Consider the following 21937-nt stretch of genomic DNA (forward strand, 5'->3'; position numbering starts at 1 on the left):
GGAAAAATAATTTCCTCCATTTAAAAGCATTAATTAGTCTGCACTAAAAGCAGGAGACAGACCTAATGCCCTAACATTGATGCCACTCATTTCAATAGGGACAAATGTAAGATTCTACACTTAGGTAGGAAGAACCAGCTGCCAAATATAAGATGAGGGGTACCTGACTTACCAGTAGTACATGTGAAAAGAACCTAGAGGTCTTAGTAGACTACAAGCATAACATGAGTCAACAGTGTGATGCAGCAGCAAAAAAAGGCTAATGCTGTTCTAGGCTGCGTCAACAGAAGTATAGTGTCTCAATCAAGAGAAGTAATAGTCCTTCTCTATTCTGCCTTGGTCAGACCACACCTGGAGGACTGTGCCCAGCTATGGGCGCCACAAATTAAAAAGGATATAGACAAGCTGGAACATGTGCAGAGGAGGGCAACCAAGATTATTAAGGGTCAGGAAACCAAGCCTTATGAGGAACAGTTGAAGAAGCTGGGTATGTTTAGCCTGGGAAAGAGACTGAGAGGAGATATGATAGCCATCTTCAAATATCTCAAGGGCTGACAAATGGAAGATGGAGCAAACTTGTTTTCTCCTGCTCTAGAGGGTAGGACTCAAACCAATGGCTTCAAGTTACCAGAAAAGAGATTCTGACTAAACATTAGGACTTTCTGACAGTAAAAGCTGTTTGAAAGTGGAATGGATTCCCTTGGGAGGTTGTGGACTCTCTTTCATTGGAGGTTTTTAAGCAGAGGGGGGATGACCTGTCATGGATGCTTTAGTTGAGATCCCTGCATTGCAGGGACTAAATGACCATTGGGGTCCCTTCCAATTCTGTGATTTTGTTATTTAAATTTGTAACACACATCTAAATCCCAGTGCTCCATCATTGTGTTAAAAGGTAACCCTCAATTAGTCACCACTCACTTGTTAGAGAGGTAAGGCTTACAGAAGCCAGTTGCTTTCTCTGCTAGATGAGGACATTCCCCAGATCTACAGACAAGTCGTATAAATAGTGACTAAGAAGTAAGTCACAGTGTGATCAGTAGGGTTTACTAAGCAAGCACATGGGACTGAAGTGCAATTCCTTGATTTTTTTTCTGGGCAAAGTAGAACTTAGTCGCCTTCTAGAACTGGGGACTAAGTACTGTATTTAATTACCTATGCTGTCTTCTGCAGCACAACATTATTTTTTCACGTCTGGAGTTCCACAAGGGACTGGTAGTGAAGCCAGCGTTCTGTAGCCTGAAAATCTTGGACTTTCCTTTCATATACCTAAGTCACTACATTCTTATTTCTCCTCTATATCTCCTTGCATTTGTTAACAGCTGGACTTTATCTCTTTGCCTCATTGACTCTCTATCTCATTTCAAACCTCATCTCTAAACAGAGCTTTCCCCATGCTTTATAATTTCCCTCTCCCTTATCTAGAGGACTAATTTCCTTACTTATCTCTCCAATTCTGGATTAGTCCAGACTGTCTCTCACTTATCCGGAAACTGGGTGGCTCTTTATAGCAGTCAACATTCACTAGCTTATAAGGTGGGGAGCTGTTTCCACAGGAAGAACTGCGAGGGGAGAGAGATTCTGTGTTAGCCAGCAAGAAATGGCTTTTCTCACTCTCCTTGCCCCACCCTCCAGCCTTCATAAGGGAGTTGTTTCCAGGGGAAGAACTGTGAGGGGAAAGAGACTCTGTTTGCTGTTTTGTTAAGGTTGTTAATATTCTTTTATAGATTATAAATGCTGTATTGATTTCTTAATCATATAATATGCCTTTTGCTTTAATTGTGATGTTTAGCTTATTTTTTAGTTGTTGCTTTGTTAACTGTATTTTATAGGTTGTAATTGTTTCCCTGATAATTTGTTAATATGATTTATATTGTATTTGTGATGCTCTATTATGTTATTGGGGGACGCGGGTGGCGCTGTGGTCTAAAACCACTGAGCCTAGGGCTTGCCGATCAGAAGGTTGGCAGTTCAAATCCCCGTGATGGGGTGAGCTCCCGTTGTTTGGTCCCAGCTCCTGCCAACCTAGCAGTTCGAAAGCACATCAAAGTGCAAGTAGATAAATAGGTACCGCTCTGGCGGGAAGGTAAACGGAGTTTCTGTGAGCTGCTTTGGTTTCACCAGAAGTGGCTTAGTCATGCTGGCCACATGACCTGGAAAAACTGTCTTTGGACAAACATCGGCTCCCTTGGCCAGTAAAGCGAGATGAGCGCTGCAACCTCAGAGTCGTTTGCGACTGGACTTAACTGTCAGGGATCCTTTACCTTTACCTATTATGTTATTGGTATTTATTGCTTGTAAGCTGCTTTGGGATTCATTTGAATGAAAAGCAGCATAGAAATATAATAAATAAAATCAAACTTATGAGTGGACTTATGGTGGATATAAGTTTTGTAGCTGAGCAACAGGAGATCACTAACAGTGCCTTCCCCAAAGACCTCAGTGAACAGGCATGGACATAAATAATCAGGTGGTCCTTGAGGTGTCCTAGGCCCAAAGAACCTTGCAAATTAAGACAAGAACTTTTGAACCTGGCCTGGTAGCATATGGACAGCCAGTGCTTATGCTTTAACTTTGCTTTTGGAGGCAGTATGCCTTTGACTACCAGTTACTAGGTACCACAAGTCAGGAGAGTGCTGATGCACTCAGGTTCTGCTTGCAAGCTTCCCATAGGCATCCAGTTACCCAAAGTGAAAACAGAATGTTGGACTAGGTGGGCTTTGGTAAGGGAACTTCTTATGTTCTTATGCTGTACTGCAGTGAGTGCAATCCTACCAGGTCCATCCAGAGCTCTGACCCAAGGAGACCACACCCTTGGTGTGACATTTCATGTCAAAGGTACAGCTACGTTCATTGATAGGTTTTGGTGTGCATAGGCCTCCTCTGGGCCCATTACCCCTTTCTTCTGTCTCATGTACCCATTCACACTAACCACACATTATTCTCATACACACTGCTAACATTTGCTAGTCACACACCTCTCCCAGATATGCAACTCCATTCACACACAGTATCTAATAGCTGACCACCACTGTGATAGCATTCTAAGTTCTGCTGAATCAAAGTGTTCAGCAGGGCATGGTAAGTCAGCAAAAATTGTTTTGAAAACCAAGTACCTAATTAGAAATGTTGGCAACTTGTCATAATGCTCAGTGGATATAGATGAAGTGAGCAGTGTCCTTCTCACCAAGGTCTTCTGCAGATGAGAATGGTAAATGAGCTTCTATGCATGTGTTGTCGGGAGATTGTGCCTGGCTGCTCCTCCAGGTTTTTTGTCAGGAAGTCAGGGGTAAGTATTTTCAAATGCTTCCTGGCTCAGTGGGGGGGGGGCAAAATTGGGAACTTGATTTCCCAGGTATCCATATGGTATATGGTTCTTCACCGTGTATGCTTGGGAGCACTTATTTGCACATTGGATTCTCTATGGGAGCTTGTTTCTCTATTTAGGTTGCACTTCACTAGGAAGATATTGAATATCTGCATCAACTCTGTTTATGCATCTTTAGGGAAGATATCCCATAGCAATATTCAAGAACTAGTCACATTTCTGTTGCCTCCACAATCACACCAAACTATGGCTTGTATTCTGTTCAAAGTGTTATGTTTCTACACTCCTAATTGTATATCCCTCCCTAGTCTCTGCTGCTGGAGTGAACACACTCCAATAAACATTTCTGGGGAAGAGTTTCTCTCTGGGAAGTCAAGAGCACTATGTGCCACTGAGAGAACTGCACATGTTCGGAGGCACAGGGGAGCATGTGCCCTTCAGGTCTTTCATATTAGACACCAACACATGTGAAGGACAATAATTCACATTGGATGCTTCTTCTTTTTCAAGTCACCAAATTCAAACCTTCAGAAGAAAGCCAAGTTTCAAGCAAAAGCAGTTTGCTCAGTTCTCTCAAAGAATCAATCCTGCCAGCTGTTCCACTTTCTTTCTTTCTCTCTCCTTAGCAGCAGGCCTGGCTTCTGTGGGAGGTAATTTTTTTGCTGTTTGCCTGCCCATTATTTCGTGATCAATTATAGCATATTTCATTCCAAAAGATTAGCTATGCTAGTACATAGCGGGGGAGGGGGAGCCAAACAACAAGAAAAGCCAAGCTTCCTGATCTGAAATATGTTTATTCAGAAGCAAAGGCCATGGAGTTCAGTTAGGCTTACTTCCAAGCAAGTTTGCTCAGCATCTACTACTGAAGTGCCCCATGACACCCTAGAGCAGGGATGGGGGCTCTGTGGCCCTCCAGATGCTGCTGAACTACAACTCCCATCACCCCTGACCCTCTGCCGTGCTGACTGGGGCTGATGGAAGTTGGAGTCCAACAGCATCTGGTGGTCCATTGGCTTCCACCCTTGCCTTAGAGACTGAAAACCAGTTCCCAAAGGCACTTATATTATTATCAGGCGATTACTTTTTATTCCTTGGCTCACAGGTAAATGTGCAAATGGATTCCACTGAAAAACATTGCTTTTGTGGGGATGTGGATGGACAGTCTGCTGTGTCTGATCTGAGATGTGACTCTCATCCAGAGATGAGTCTGAATGTGTGAACTATTCCTAACTGATATGTTGTGATGAGGACTATAATAAGAAACAGTTTTCTTCTCCAGATACTTTATTTAAGCCTCGTGCCTGGCAATGGCATGAGCCATTGGAGCAAGCCAAAGGGTGAGAGCAAAAGGTCTCTCATTCTGTGCCTCTCAGCCAAGGGCGAGCAGCCAGAGCACCATATCCTGGCCAAGAAGATGTCAATGGATAATGAGATAGAGCAGGCCAACTCACACTACATTAGGAGTCAAACTTGCCATCACATAAGCCCCATGAGCAATTTCTACATTGCACCCAATATGCTGAAGTGGAGAGGACAGTAGAGCCACTGGTTTGCTGCAACAACTTGAGTTTATGGCCACTTTGGGTGTGAGGGTGATGTTAGGGTCTGCTACCAGCACTTTATTGGCCGAGGAGTGCCTTTGGCCACCCAACCGCACCCATGGACAGCTTTGTAGGGTCACCTCTGCAATGACTTACAATGAACATCATAACTGCTACCTCCCTTGTGAAGAAATACAGGGAAAGCGGTTATGCAGAGGCAGTTATCACAGCAAAAGAACTGTCTTTGACACTGGTTCTACTTATAAGGAGCCCCCATATAAGTGCCACAAGAAGAGGCAGTTTGAATATGAGGGTCAGATTCACGATGAGGAGTGTGGTAGCCCAGAAGAAATCTCCAAATGGGAGTTCCTGTACACTCCTTTCAACATTGCTCATGTTTCAATTGAAGAGTTATTTAAGCATCTTGAATCTCACTGGAATATATGGAGATTCTTTTTTTTAATATAAAATTTTTATTGGATTTTCACAATTTATATAAGCACGACAATACACAATACAGACATACAAACACAAAAAACAAACATGTATAATTTTCAAATCTTTTTTTCTTAAAACTTATTTCACCGACCTCCTCATACCTCCCCTTTCTGCATTCCAGTTCCAAACTACATTTCAGCAAATCCTCCCCTTGATTTTATCTAATTTTTCCTTTTCTTTTCTTCTACTTAATCTTTACAGCTGTAATCCACTTACTTTTTATAACCATAACATTTTAGCACTCATTGATTTTACAATGTTTCTTAAGATAAATTTTAAATTTCTTCCAATCTTCTTCCGCCGTCTCTTTCCCCTGATCTCGGATTCTGCCAGTCATCTCAGCCAAAGCCATGTAGTCGATCACCTTCATCTGCCATTCTTCCAGAGTGGGTAAGTTTTGTGTCTTCCAATACTTTGCGATGAGTATTCTTGCTGCCGTTGTAGCGTACATGAAAAAAGTTCTATCTTTCTTTAGCACCATTTGGCCGACAATACCCAGGAGAAAGGCTTCTGGTTTCTTAGGGAAAGTACATTTAAGTACCTTTTTCATTTCATTATATATCATTTCCCAGAAAGCCTTAATCCTCGGGCATGTGCACCAAAGGTGAAAGAAAGTACCTTCAGTTTCTTTACATTTCCAACACTTATTATCAGGCAAATGATAAATTTTTGCAAGCTTGACTGTGGAATATATGGAGATTCTTGCACATTCTTGAAAAGCAACCAGAAGAGACACAGAGCTCTCACCAATGGCAACCACCCCACCATCAGTGGTGCAGATCCTTGTGTAAAGCAAGTCTACCTTGGCCCAGTGGTTCGGGGGCATTAGTGCTTTAGAGATGGGGAGAGTAGCTTATATCGGTATGCTGGGCAGGAGTCCTTTGTTTGTGAATTGTAATGCAGCTGAGTATGAGTGGTTTGTGTATGAGTGTCTGGTTGACAGAGATAATGTATAAGAATAGATGATTCCAGTGAGGTTTGCCTGGTGCCTTCATTACATATCTTTAGGCACCAGGCAAAAACATTCCTCTTTTCCCAGGCCTTTAGCTAATTAAACAATCTATGGCCTTTTAAATTGTGAGGGGGCATTGTTTTTGTTTAGTACTGTGGTGTGTATTTTTGTGTTTTTATATTGTAAACTGCCCTGTGATTCTTGGATGAAAGGTGGTATAGAAATTTTAATAATAATAATAATAATAATAATAATAATAATAATAGTAAGATTGTGTTGGTGATTTTCTGAATAGTGTGTTTTATGTTGGTTGGCATTTTACATTATGCTGCCTTGCAATACTCTCTGCTTCTATATTGATATTGAGTTTATGGATGTTGTGGCTCTTTTTACAGAAAGCATTAGATATTGTTTTTATTGTTCTCTCTCTCTCTCTCTCTCTCTCTCTCTCTCTCTCTCTCTGTGTGTGTGCGCGCGTGCGTGCGTGTGTGTAAACCACTCTTAGATCACCAGATGGTAAGTGCTCTATAGATGGCAATAACAATAACAACTCAAGAGGTGCACTTTGATGAAAACAGGTATGTGTATCAATGGGTTAAAATCCAAGTTGAGAAGGTGAAAAGGAAGAAGATTAGAACATACTCAGATTATTGGAACTCTAAATTATTATTATTTTTTGTAACTGAATCCTCCATTATCCTTATTCAAGCCCTGAGTAATACAGAAGGAATTGCCACTGAATTCCATTCCTGAGTCCTCAAACATTCCTTTATCACTATTCTCTTTTAAGTTTTGTTTTACAAGTGATAGAAATGTATGGTAATGTGTTCATTTTTTTAAAAAATATTATTAACCTGTTTGGGAAGGAGCCCAAAGCACATGCATAAAGACTCAGGCTCAGTTATTGGCTTCTGTGGTTTAAAATGGATTTCAGGACCTTGGAGAGCTGCTATGATTCAGACTGTACAACTCTGGGCTATAATATTGTATAGCCACTTGTCTACAGATCCACAAGAAAGGCCAGTGATATATTGTGCCAAATATTTCAAGGGCACTTCATAACAGGGAGTAGGGCAAATGGCACAAGAGTAAGAGTCCCAATGCTTGCCGGTTTCCCCTCTTCTATTGGCCTGCCTTTGACTAGCCTGTTTCTATTTTTGACTGTGCATAATATTCCCTCCAACATATGTGCTTTTTGTTTACGTGCACAGCACTTTGTGTGCAACCATTTGTTATGGGATAATTTGTTACCTAGCAAACAATTTACACAGACTGTTCAGCATCACTTGCTATGTGCTGAGGGATAAATGTTTCAAGTGAGAACATCCTGCTTAGCCTTCTCTGCTGTGCACCTCCATTGTTGCAACTTGTATCTTCCAGATTCTATCAAGCTGAAATTACCAAAACAAAATCATAAAACCGATCATGCAATACTTTGTACAATAGACTCTCTACTTATACATATATTAGATTCCTAGTGCTTTGTTTGGAAGTTGGACAACCTCATCTAGGTGCAACTTACTACTACTACTACTTCTTTTACTACTAATTGTATTATTTATACCCCACCCATCTGGCTGACTTGCCCCAGCTACTCTGGATGGCTTCCAGCACCTATAAAAACATCAAACATTAACTACCTCCCAAAACAGGGCTGCCTTCAGATGTCTTCTAAAAGTTGTATTTTAGAAGACATCAGTTGTATTTTTCTCGTTGACATCTGATGGGGGCATTGTCTTCCACAGGGAGGGCACCACTGCCAAGAAGGCCTTCTGCCTGGTTCCTCATAACTTCACTTCTTGCAATGAGGGAACTGCCAGAAGGCCCTCAGAGCTGGACCTCATTTTCTGGACACAATATAGAAGTGGTACAGTTTTAGGCGGGGTTGCCAGTACGGCCCTTCTTCTGACAAATGTCATCCTTTAATAGCTGTCCCTCCATAGCCGTGTGACAAGGAGACTGTTCATTGCCACTGCATCTAGATGCAGGGAGTGAGGTTACAATAACAGAACATCTGGTTATCATACAGTTGTTAAAGGTGCAAAGGTTTCATGCAGGAGAAGATGACAATCTTAGCTTAGTATGATATATTGACACTACTATAGGGGTGGAGAGACTGGTAAAATTGCAGGTTCCAATACAGGCATCTGCCTGTCCCTTTAAAACCCAGGTGTACTAGGACATAAGGGAGCCACAGTTTCCCCTGCCCACTCCATGCAGTTAGCTTCCCCCTTCTCACTAAGTAGCATATTTGGAGCCATACATTTTATAGCAGGTGAATAGGGAATAAATTTTAATTAAATTAATCACTTACAAATATAGACAATTTGACTCCATTTTCCATAGAATCATACGGTCAGATTCATTAATGGAAGCCAGCTCAAGGACTCCTGCTAGTGCAAAGGGGCTTCACCCCTACCCCAGATTTGCTCTGAAAGATTGGGAGTACCTCCATAACAGTGCACAGCAGAACAATACATCAGTGCACTGATGGAACAATCTCCTTAGTGGCACGCTGAATTTCAACCATAGAATTTTAGTGCTAGAAGGGACCCTGGACCTGCTCAATGAATGTGGGAAGCTTGCAACTTCTACACCCCAGATGGCTTTCCAGCCTCCTCTTAAATACCTCTATCAAAGAAAAGTCTACTACTTCTTTATTAATAAACTCAAAGCCAACAAAACAATAAAGTAAATAAATAGTAAAATAAATGCTAAAAACAACTCAAAATATTACTAAGAATAGTATCATGTCATTAAAAGAAGTTTAAAGGAAAGGAAGTAAAAAAGCATTAAACCTTTCTGAAACTTGCTGTTAAAAGCACAGGAGCAAGGATAGTTAATAAAAAAAAAGTTCAAGGACATAATGCTCCTACAAAACATGTCAGAAGTGCCACTGGATAAGGGACAAGCCTTTGAGAATACCTAAATTAACACTGGGTTATGGATGTAAAGTCTACAGCACCTGTCAAGTGTGCAAAATGCATTAGAGTTTCTTTTCTCCTCTCTTTACATTTATAGATGAAATTGAAAAAATCAGAGATAGCAATTTGTCCAGCATCCCCAGCGAATTGAGTTCGGCTATTCACATTCACTAGTTTCCATTCTGTATACCAAAGGTGGATCACCTGTGATACCCCTGCTCCCCCAGATGTTATTGGATGAGAAATCCCATCATCACTGGCCATTGACCGCATTGCCTGTGGCTGAGGAGTCCAAAAACATCTAGAGGACCAAAAATTCCTTATCCCTGCTCTGTTGACTGCACTATGCTGGCAATACTCTGGACAATGTGTAGCCTTGATTAGGTTGACCAACTGCCCAGGAAGAGTGGAAAAAAGGAGAGAGCTCTCTAATAGCGATTTAGAAGGAAACTTTGGTATGTGCAGTTTCATATAGTAATAAGAAAAAGTGGTCCAACCGGAAACGCTTTTTAAAAGCAACTTTTAAGGTACAAGAGCACCGTTTTCATTTGCACTGGGCTGCCCTAGCAATTAATAAATATACAGGATTCCTGATATTTGTGTTACAAGGTAAAGACAGTAATTTAAGCAAGAGCTTCCTAAAATAAGGACCATGAATTAAGTCAATAGACAGTCAGCTCAGTTCTCATTAACTTTGAGGAAGTCTCACAGGGGGCTTTTATTTTAACATCTCTCAATAACAGCAGGAGTAAAATCCTGTAAATGTTTCATATTATCTCCTTGGATAAATGCACACCAGCAGTCTGCCCATTTAAGCTTAATGCTTGGAGACCGTGAAGATTAAAATTAAAGCTGAGTGAACTTGGAAAGAGATGCTGCAGAGGTGAGCATTCTCTGCTTCCCCCTCCCTGCTACCCCTTTTCCCATTTCCTCTTTCCAGTCCACAGACTGTTATCCAGGTTTGGGGTAACTTCCTAAACAAATACACCACAAGAACTGCCAGTGTCACAATTCTTGCGACTGACCGTGTGCTCATTAATGCTGACGGAAAGAGGAGCGGGTGTTCATGTGTCTGGTGCCGAGGATTTTTGGTCTGCAGTTAATTACTATCACTCTGCATTTGTACAAGTAAAACATCTGTGATATTTTTTCTCTCTTTTGCTTACCACCAAATGTTCTTAACACAAGGGGGGAAAAACCCTGCTACGTTCAGGAACATAGTAATTACCCTAATGGATCAGACTAGCAATCCATCTGGTCTGAAACTGTGCCTTGGCCAATGGCCAGCGCCAGATGCTTTGGAGAAAGTTGCAAGGAATCCCAAAATTAGCAATTAATGAGCAACCTATCCACATGGGAAATGATCCCCACCTAATTCCTTTGGAGAAAGCGCCAGTGAGGGAATTTATAAATCTCTTTGCAGTTATCCTATCTCATCTATGAGGGTACCAATTTAGAACTCTATATATGTGCTCAGCTGCATAATGGATTTTTTTTAAAAAACCAAATTGTTTTTATTTATTTATTTTAAATAAATCTTGCTTTTGGCAAGCAGTGAAACATCATTAAGACCCTATAAAATAATATATATATATATGAAAACAAATCCACAAGATGCCTCTGTCACATTACCTTCTTTCCCCCTTTTCCATTTTTTGGTTCCCCTCTCCGTCATGAGCATCTTTATACAATGCACGTTGTCTCAGAAATAAATCCCACCGACTTAAAAGGAACTTACTCCCAGTGTGCCTTGCAAGAGCTTTCTAAGGTGGTAAGTGCTGCATGGAAAACATGGTCAATTATAGGATCAATGGATTATCTGTCCCATCAGTAATATTATGAGGTAGGGCCACATCTACCCCGGACTCTGACAAAACTGAGGGAGACTATTATGTTAATGGCGAGAAGATGAATCCGGAAGGGATGTAGATCTTTTTATCTCCCCCCCTCCTATTCCTTAACAATTAATATATTTCCAAGAGACAGGAGAGGCAGACATGTGGGGAATTTCCAAACAAAGGAGTCCCTCACTTGGCACATGTCGTTAGTAAAGATGCCTGATACCTGCTCCCATTGATCAGAAGGCAGGTCAGCTCCAGACCAGGGTATTTGTGCACAGTTAACAAACTCAAACAAATTCTTCCTGCAGGATACCTTTCCTCAAGGTCTCTGCAAACCTAGCAAGAAAAACTTACCAAAGTCTCTTTCAATAGAGGTGGGTTACATTGACTATCAGGATGGAGTACATTGTCTGAGAAGGCTGTGGAAGAGTCTGGTTGATTTGAAGCTGAGTCAATATGAAGTGGGATTCCTTTCGCCTTGGGGAAAAAAGTTAAATTATAGCATCTTGTCAGAGCAAAAATCTGGGATATATGATCCTGAATCGATTCTACATGAAGCATGGATGGTTTGAGTCCATGAAATGAATAGGCTGGTTCAAATGGAAGTCAGGTTCTCCATGCAAAGCATCTCAAGAATTCCTGCGAAGGAGTCATACAAATAAAGTTACATTTGCCAGCTGTGACTCTCATATAAATAACTGCTGGGAAGAGGCAACTGTAACTAGGGATGGGCCAGCTGATATCCCCAGGGCTGTTCCACATGGAAGAATGAGCAAATATTTGAACTTTCTTTAAGAGACACCATTTCCCGCAATGTGTTCCTAATGCACAGGCTGTTTTGTTCACATGCAGTGTCGACAACTGGCAGCAGCAGTCATTAGGAGGTAGCAGTGGGCTAGGAAAAAGTTATTGTGGTTTGCTCTGCTGCCATCTGTGTATCAGATTTTCCTGTGCGCATCTCCCTTAGCCTCATGTCTGCTCCAAGAGAACAAATTACCCATCTGATCAATCTTTCAGATGCTGAATTGCAGCTGCATGCATCACTTGGCCAAATTGGATCAAGCCGGAATCAGATTCATTGCACACATTATGGAGAGATTTCACCTGATAAAATACATTACATGTCAAAGCTGATATAATGTTTGCTGTCTGAGACAAATACACTCCAAACTGAAGGCAACCCATCCATTTGCTGAATGCTATAAATCAGCAAAAAGGAAGAGAATGAAAGAGGCAGCCTCACAGTGGTTAATAAATGTTATCAAGGTGAAATGGAAAAGGTCAAAGTTATGCAGCAGATTGGAAACGGGTGTGAGCTTTTCTCCTCAATGCCAGTGTTATTCAATGATTAAAAAAAATACTTGCCAGTTTAAGACCAGAGTTAAGGCTATCTACTTGTTGGCTTCAACTCCAGAAAGCTACGAAATCGAAAGCTAAGGTTAATGCCTTAACAAACATAACATGTGATAAGTAATTATGTTATGCAGTGCCTCAAACTATGCTTGCCTATAGCTTATCCTCCCTGCCATCACATTTTTCCTTGGTCTTTCAAGCCCAAATTCAGATGGGAAGGGTGAAGTGCCATATTGTTCTGGCATTATATTTGAAGTACCTGAGCCATAGTATATCGGTCAAGGAATCCTCAGGTGAATTGACTGTGCTTGCTTGTCAGTAGCTGGTAGGATGAATGAAGGAATGGGAAATGGCAGGGGTCCCCTCGGATGCAGTAGGCATGAGACTGCTAGTGACTTGGGGTGTGATGTGCGTAGCCATGCTTCCAAGCATCAATGGGACTGATGAGGCACCAGTCATGAAACATGTCAAAGCAGGTTTGGGATATAATTCACCTACCCCATAGATTTTTAAGAGGCAGCACGGTGCATTGTGGCAGGTGGGAGATGGTGAACATACTGGGTTGCATCCAGCTCAGTCATACTCAGAGTGGGCCCATTAAAATACATGGAATTGGTTAACTGAAGTTCACTGATTTCAGTAGGTATTCTCTGATATGACTTAGGTGGGGCAGGAATGGGTTGCTTCACTATGTATATTCCCTCCCCTCTAAAAGTTCACAGAGACTTGCAGAGAACATCATGTTAGCTCACAGACTTGAGCCCACACATCTTTTCTGTGATAGAGTTTGGAGGATGCAAAGAGGGTATGCTACGAAAGAGTGCCCAACCTTTCCAGTTGTGGCTTCTCTCAATGGCACACAATCTGATCCACACCCCACAACCACACTCCCGTGGTTCCTTGAAATCAGGATGGGCTGGTGGTTGTGCTGCTAGTGGACAACCCTGTGCTGAAGGACAGCAGAAGACATCTGCATAGGCAGGAAATCCCAGCTTTATTATCCACACCTTCTTACTCACTACCTTAAATCACTCTTAAATTTGTCTTATTGCCTTGAAACAATGTGTGAGTTGAGCTCATTCCACCTTTGCATATTGAGATAAGGAGCACGCTGTTGAAAATCATCTTGAGATGAAACAGAAGTGAAGAGTTGCACATTATCTCTCTGGGCAGATTCTCTAAATTTGAACTCTAGCCTTGGATTAATCCTTTGATTGTGTAAGCAGTAATAGGAGGATGTCTTTGCTCTAGCAAGGGAGGAGAGAGGCAGCATGCAGGGCCTCAGATGAAAAATGGGAACTGCTGCATATCTAACTGTGCACTGCAATGTAATGGTCAGCAGAGACTTGGCAGTCCTTGGCCGGCCTCCCCCTTCTCATTTTGTTTTCATGTTTAAAAAAACACCTCACCAAAAAAGGAGTGCTTTGAACAATTTATGAGAAAATGTTTAATACATTATATAACGAAATAATAATAATTTGTCTCCTGCGCAAAGCCTTTTTGTCCCAGGGTATGCCTAACAGAGAGGGAAGAAATTGGGATTGCCTAGAAATGTTGAGCTTTTTATCATTCTGATGCAGAGAACTGTGGGAACAGTAAATCAGCGCAAATTTAGTTTTCATTCCAAGAAATAAGGGCTGGTAGACTTTTTAGAGTGAATTATAACTTAAGTCAAGAAACCAGGTTAAAGCTGACAGACCAAAATGTAAAAAATAAGATACATTCTGAAGCGTTTCTCCTGTCTGCTCCAAAAAACCCCTATCCCATGGAAAACCTACACAGTTATTTAAAACTAGATTTTATAGAGCAGCTTTTAAATGAGAAATGATTAAATCAGTAACAGTAATATTTTGTGACATTTCAGCTAGAAATTTTGTGATTAGGACCGGGGCAGATGAACGAATCTCTTTTATCAGCAAAGAGGCAACAACAACATCCAGGCTGTACTTAGGAGCCAAAGCACATGTTACGTTAGGAGTTGCATGAGTGATCAGACCATTGATACTTGAAATTTGCAAAACCCTCCCAAGTGGAAAGGTGACCTCTGGAACCAATCATCTTTCAGAATGACCAAGACACAGTGGAGCCATGCAAATGAAGAGGGGGCCCTACACTGACAGGACTTGTGGAATGACTGTTGCTTGGTGGTACAACATACCCGTTGTATTCAGAACCTTCCACGTTCAATACCAGACATGTAAGACTGGGGGTGTCCCCTGTCTGAAGCCCTGGAGAGCCACAGCCAGTTAGTGTAGGCATCACTGAACTAGGTAGACCCATGAGTCAGGGCAAGGCAACTTCCTAATATAGCAGCCCAGTTTGAATCCTCCTATCTCAGCTTCCCTAGTCTTTTGTTTGCTCACAGATCCTCTTTGCTCCTCCCTTTGCTTGAGTAGGGATGTGTGAAAAATTCAGTTCAGTATGCATTGAGCAGTTGCCCATCATGGGAAATTCCTACTTGTCCAAATCTTGCAATGCAGTCCTCCAGCCTAATCCCAACACATACAAAAATGCATATAAAAGAGTAAAGTGTGCATAAAAATGCATATATTACTGAAAATAACATTTTAAATTGCTTTATATTAGAGGAAATTGCTTTACAATACTGTGTATGTTAGGCAAAATTGCATCAATAATGTGTATATTAGGATAATTTTTCACAGTGCAGATGACTTTTTATGACAGCATTTTTTTAAAAAATTGCAAACCTGAAAATGTGGAGAAGAAAATTTAAGATTGGAAAATGAGAAAAGGAGAGGAACTAAAAATGATAGATTTAGCCCTGTGCATGAGCCTTGTTTAAAGTAGGAAGTTAACCAGTGTTTCGAGACGCCTCAGTTTAATTGTGGCTCCTTTTGAAGGCAAAAGTCTAGTGCATATTTTGACTTAAAAACGTAAAGGTAAAGGACCCCTGGATGATTAAGTCCAGTCAAAGGCGACTATGGGGTGCGGTGCTCATCTTGCTTCAGGGCAAGGGAGCCGGTGTTTGTCCACAGACAGCTTTCTAGGTCATTTGGCCAGCATGACTAAACTGTTTCTGGTACAGCAGAACACCATGACGAAAGCCAGAGTGCATGGAAACGCCATTTACCTTCCCGCCATAGCAGTACCTATTTATCTACTTGCACTAGTGTGCTTTCAAACTGCTTGGTTGGCAAAAGCTGAGACAGAGCAGTGGGAGCCCATGCTGTCCTGGGGATTCAAACCGTTGACTTTCTGATCAGCAAGCCGAAGAGGCTTAGTGGTTTAGACGACAACGTCACCTGCATCCCTCTTAAGAAGCTGCAATATGATCATCTGAATGCAGCCAGTACGCAGTTTGCCCCAATAATGGAAACAGGAAAGTATGTCAATGAAACATCCAGCTATATATGTTCTGACCTGTGCATTTATTTAAATTAATGCCATGGTGAAGCAGATCCTGTTTGTTTTTGGAATATCTTCCCAAGCATAATAATCAAGAGCATAGTCAGGCTAAAATTAAGTTTATTTAATTTCAATCAGAAAGTTAAGCACGTGCTCAACTCTTCCTTTGGAACAAATGGGGTTTTAAGGTGCTTACCTCTGAGTGGATGATGCCACAGATTATTCCGAAGGTTTTGCAATCTGGTAATGTATTTTAAAGGTGCATTTTCATGTTAGGAAATGAGATAGTGAAGGACCTGAATAACCTCTGACAATTCTAATAAGGTCAACATAACTGAATGCCAAATATCACCACTGATTACCCATTCGAGGAAGACATTAAAGGTTTCAGCCTGGGTTAGTCTTTCAGCCATCATTGCTTCCCAAAATGGAAAAATGAGGGATTATTTAGGTGAAAGGATAATAGCTGTAAGTGTATTATGAAAGCTCATGGGGAGCGGGAGGAGCAACCAGGGATATGGAAAATAAGATGAGAAGCTCAAAGGAAGGCTGAGTTAAATTACCTGAAGTGCAAATATAATTCTCCATTTTGGTTAAGGCATTTTTTTTTTATTAAAATGGAAAGTGTTTTTAAAATTATAATTTAGTGTTCCTCCAAACTCAATAAGCAGCATAGGCTACGGTTTGATAAAACTTAATAGCCAATATTAGTGTATCTCTGCATTTAGTACAAAACCATGGACTAATCAAAAAAGCAGCAATTACTTCAGAAAAGCTGAAAATTCAGAGCAGCTGTCATTGAAACTTTTTCAAACCCATTTGCAGCCATCTTTTAATCTGTTATAAGCACATCTGAGGTAGATAGTGTGTCCTTTGAAATAACAAACCTTGGTTTCTTTTAATAAATAGGATGTTCTTGTATGCAACGCCAGATGTCTAAAACAGGATTTTGCATGTATTTGTGTGAGAAATGCTAAAAACAAGATGATTATAATCTTCATTCCCCACCAGGGGAAATCTACTTATGATGTAATTTAACATGACATTTCTTTTATATAGTTTTTTCTTGCTTTCATAAGGCAAGGCTTTCTGGTTAACACTGATATTCAGATTGAAATAATTATTTTGCAGAAAATAATAGTAATAATAAAATAATAAAACTATTGGCTTCATCTGATTGTTTAGCTTACTTATAATTGCAAATGGATGGGGGCTGAGGCAGAGAGAGAGAGAGAGAGAGAGAGAGAGAGAGAGAGAGAGACTTGCGGAAGGCAGAGCACAGTGGTTCAGCATTGCATACAAATGACCCCAGGCTCATCTCCTGTATCCCCCCATATAGGACCGGAGAGGACTCTTTTCTGAAACCCTAGAGCAAGCGTCAGAAAGCACCTGCCCATGCTTTCTATGATGCTTCTGATAGGTCTCACTAAATATCCCCTGGAAAAAATCCACAGTGCACAAGATATCTCCTTTAAAAAATCCACAAGAGGTCATGCCTGCTTCTCTGCCAACTCCTTCTCCCTGCCTTGCTCTGAGAAATGGCCAAGGGAGTCTTTCTTCAGAGCCAGCCATTCTGGGCTAAGTGGCCAGGAGAGTGCCTTTGTTTCATTATTATTATTTGTAATTATTATTATTATTATTATTATTATTATTATTATTATTATTATTTATTTATTTAAATCATTTTTATTCATTTTCCAATAGAAAACATCCCATTAATATATCCAATCATAATACTCCAATTAAAATAAAAAACCTAAAATAAAAAAGACAAAATTATAGCCCAAATTATAATTATTAATTTTTCAGAGCTCCCCACGGTCTGGATCTCTGAAGCATATGTCCACATCTCAGTCCTGCCTCTCCTTGTTGTTTCCATATTTTCCACATCTCGATTTTGACGCTTTATAATTCTCCGTCCCTGAGTCCACGATTCTCAGTCGTGTCAAACATCATGTACTTTCATCCGCCGAATACAGCTTTGTTAGTATATATTTTTCCAATTGTCTTTTTATCCGAGCAGCTTCCTCTGACTCCATTCCAATCTGGTTGTTTCATTATTTTTTAAAGTCTAAGTTTGAAAAGCCTTACTGGCTCCCCCCACCCAAGATATATAAACGTCCATTTGAACACACCATATGTTGAAAGATATATAAACGTCCATTTGAACATACCATACATTTACAGAATGCCTCCCTCAAAGAATCCTGAGAACAGTGGTTTACCCCTCACAGACTTACCGTTCTGCCCCCAGGATTCTTATGGGGGGGGATTTGCTTTAAATATATACTGTAGTGACAGCAAGAGTTGCCTCGGCCCCTGCGCAATGAGCAGATGAGCAAAAACGGTGCCCTCTCTCGCCCACTGCTTGAAACGGTTTCATTCTGTCTTAGTATTCGGCTGGCCCTAAATAACAGGTCAGGGAAGAAAAGCTTGTCATCGTCACCTCATGAATGAGGGGGAAGTTTAAAGGAAATAAGCTGGCAATAGCATTCTTATCATTTGACTACATTAAGGAAGTAGGAACATACAGTAATGGGTTGGGTTTTTTTTGTCAGCATTCTGAATTACCAAATATAATACACTATATTATATATGAAGTGTGAATTCAGTATGGCTCCAGGCTGCCGCCTTCATACCTGAGTGAGTTTGACTAGATATGCATTTTGCTCTCAATTCCCTTCAGCTTGGTCAATATTTTATAATATTTCTTAACACAAGAACTTGCCTCCATCCTGCACTGTAAGATCTCATTAGTTTTGCAGTCCAGAAAGAGCATTGGTCAGCATCATTAGTCCTCTCAGAAACTAATCTCACTGCCTGTTGAGGGTGTATATGTTTTCCTATGCTGGTTGTCTCCTTTTCATCAGAGAAACTGGCGCACCTACAGCTAGAAATGTTTACCATGTGAGCCTCTTTGATGATCCAGGCTTTTGAATACTCATGCTTAATTCATTATTTCTCCCAGGTAATCATACCAGAACCATACACATTCTTGTGTACCAGCATGTTGCTCATGTCGACAACAGAAAAGCACATTCTAGGGCAGAGAGGCCTGTAGTGGTGATGTGTGCTTGTAGTCATCAGAGGGCAGATAAAAGCGCTTGCAGGATAGATGCAACAGCACATAAAAGAGATTCGCTACCTTGAGTAATGGGCAGGGGCCATCAGCTATAAAGACTCATCATGATGAGCAATATCCTCTCGGCCTTCGGAGCGGCTTGTGGAGGGCAAGCAACTAACGGCGCAGCAGAATGAAGTCCTTTCAATCATAAGGAATCTTTTATAGCCTGGGAAGGAGATAGCAAAGTGGCATTTTCACTCAGATCTGTAGGTTTAATGATGTTTTATTACCAGCCTGAATGATTTGGGCTGTTCTGTCCCATTGGCACCCTGGTACCAGGAACATGCGGGAAGAGAGGCTTGGGGAAGGAAGCTCAAAAAAAACAAACATGGCACTGATCAATTACAAGTATGAATAGAAATGTCACTTTATGGCAGGGTAATTTGCCAGATTCTTTCAAAACAACATCAACAAAACCAGTCAAACAAGCTTGAAGTGGTTTATTGGAAAGAGAGAAGTCATCAGAAGTAGTGGGAAGGATTATTTTGTCTATAAAAAAATGTTATGCATTTCCCAGCATATTTTCTTTTATTGTGCCCCTCCTTTTTTCAACTTTTTCAAAAGTTCCTTTATTTCAATTAGGTTTCCCTCAGGATCATAGACGGCTGTACTGCTCTATTGCCTTCCCAAATTAAGCAAATCTGTGATGCTGTCATAAATTAGAGACACGTGGAGTTTTTCTTCATATTTCAATGTATTAGCTTATATTAAATTACTAGACAAACTGCTTGTTTTCATTCAGTATTGCTACAAGAGAAAAGGAACATCAATTACTTTTCTGGGGGTTTTTTGTTTTTGTTTTTAAAGTTGGCAGATTCTGCCACAGTTGGCCCATTTATCCTGAGTGACAACTTGATGCCTTTCACACAAATGCCCATTGGCTTTCTCTTATACTGATTTCTTACTTCTTCTTCTTTAAGAAAAAAAGGTTGGTGAACTTTACAACAGCATTTAATGAAATGAGGTCAATATTAATGTTGGTTTTATTCCACTTATGTTAATTTCTATGGGCGTCTGTTGCATTGGCAGTTTGGCAAACCCAATCAGTGAAATGACAAAAGAAGAATGATGTTTAGCAGTCTGATGCTGGAAGCATGATGAATGAGGTGAGAAGGTTTGGGCATCACAGTATCAAAAATTATCATCATCATCATCAGTAGTAGTAGTAGTAGTATTTACTTGCCCTTCACCCTAAGATCCCAGGGTAGGTTACAACATTTAAAACACAAATTTAAGTAAAGGTAAAGGGACCCCTGACCATTAGGTCCAGTCGTGACTGACTCTGGGGTTGCGGTGCTCATCTCGCTTTATTGGCCGAGGGAGCCGGCGTACAGCTTCTGGGTCGTGTGGCCAGCATGACTAAGCCGCTTCTGGCGAACCAAAGCAGCACACAGACACGTTGTTTACCTTCCCGCTGGAGCGGTACCTATTTATCTACTTACACTTTGACATGCTTTCAAACTGCGAGGTTGGCAGGAGCAGGGACCGAGCAATGGGAGCTCACCCCATCGTGGGGATTCGAACCGCCGACCTTCTGATGGGCAAGTCCTAGGCTCTGTGGTTTAACCCACAGCGCCACCCGCGTACCTAAAACACAATTTTAAAAACAGTTTAAAACAACTTACAATCACAGATTGAGAGAATATGAATCACAACACTTAACAAAATGTACATCTGTGCTGGTGGACTGCATCCAGCTGCATTATTGATTTCTTGAGGTTCTAACAACAACAAATTTATTATAATTATGATTATTATATAGTGCTTAATGCCAAAATAGGCTTCTAAACAGTTTTCAAGTATGAAAACCGATTACACAAATATTAAAAAATCAATACCCATAATTAAAATACACAATAAAACAGAAGATAAGTGCATGCTCTTATAATTCTAGATCTGTAGTCAAAGATATGCCTATCCTTCCAGATTAGCCAACAGTGGAACCCTGTACATGCTTACTCAAAAGTAATCCCATTGTGTTTAACTGGAATCACTCTGAAGTAAGTCTACATAGGTTTGCAACCTAAATTGTTTTTGTTTTCTACTGGTCCACACCAAACATTACATTACTGTTCACAACACATTAAGATTCTGTAGTTTTTTTAAAAAAAAATCAGAGGCTATTTTTTTCTAGATAATGTAAATTCTGTGATTTAACCAAATTCAAATCAAGGTATGCTTTGGAACCATAACCAGACTATGTCTTTTGATATATCAACATAAATGCACATTTAACCATGAAGCTCAATGTATGACCTTGAGATGGTTGAAAAATTGAAGCTTGTAATCCTGACTTGCAGGGTTGCTGTGAATGATGTGCGGTGGCCACTGGACACCTGAGGACTAGTGTGCATGTCACAGTCAGATGCAAGGGAAACTTGTTTACTCTCTAAGAGTCAGGTCAGAGGAATGTGGTGCATGGTTGTCAACCCAAACATTGAACAATATCTTTAGGTAATTCATAAAACACAACAAAACATTGCTCCAGGGCACTATTGCTGGTAATAATCAAGCTGGAGTTGGAGTAAACTTTCCATGTGTCCCATTTCTCCCATCTCCATGAAACTACAAGGTAGGTTAGTGTATTCAGTTTCACCATAACAAAATATTTTAAAATAATTCTGTTCAGCTCAGCGCAGCAAGTATCACCACCACCATGTCTATGTTGAAGCTCACCATCTTATTTTTGTCCTTTCATCACTTATATCCCAGACAGACAATAACCCTGTGAGCAGGTGGCTAATTCATGGGCAATTAGCTGATTCACTGATTTGTGAATGGAAACAGTTAGGAAACATACGGAAATAACATCAACGGTACTGGAAGTTGTGTTGGATACCTACCATCAAACTCTTGTTGTGTTAGAAGCCAGCAGTAATGTTAGCCACTATAACTCAGCAGGACAGTAAAGATGCAGCTTTGCGGATTGCGAACAGTCATGGACCAGGAACAATAAATGGTCCACAGGATAGCATCTGGGATGGGAGGACTACTTCCCTAACCTTGAGTTGTC

This window comes from Podarcis liolepis (assembly GCF_965112155.1).
Source record: "Podarcis liolepis genome assembly, chromosome: 1".
Taxonomy (NCBI): domain Eukaryota; kingdom Metazoa; phylum Chordata; class Lepidosauria; order Squamata; family Lacertidae; genus Podarcis; species Podarcis liolepis.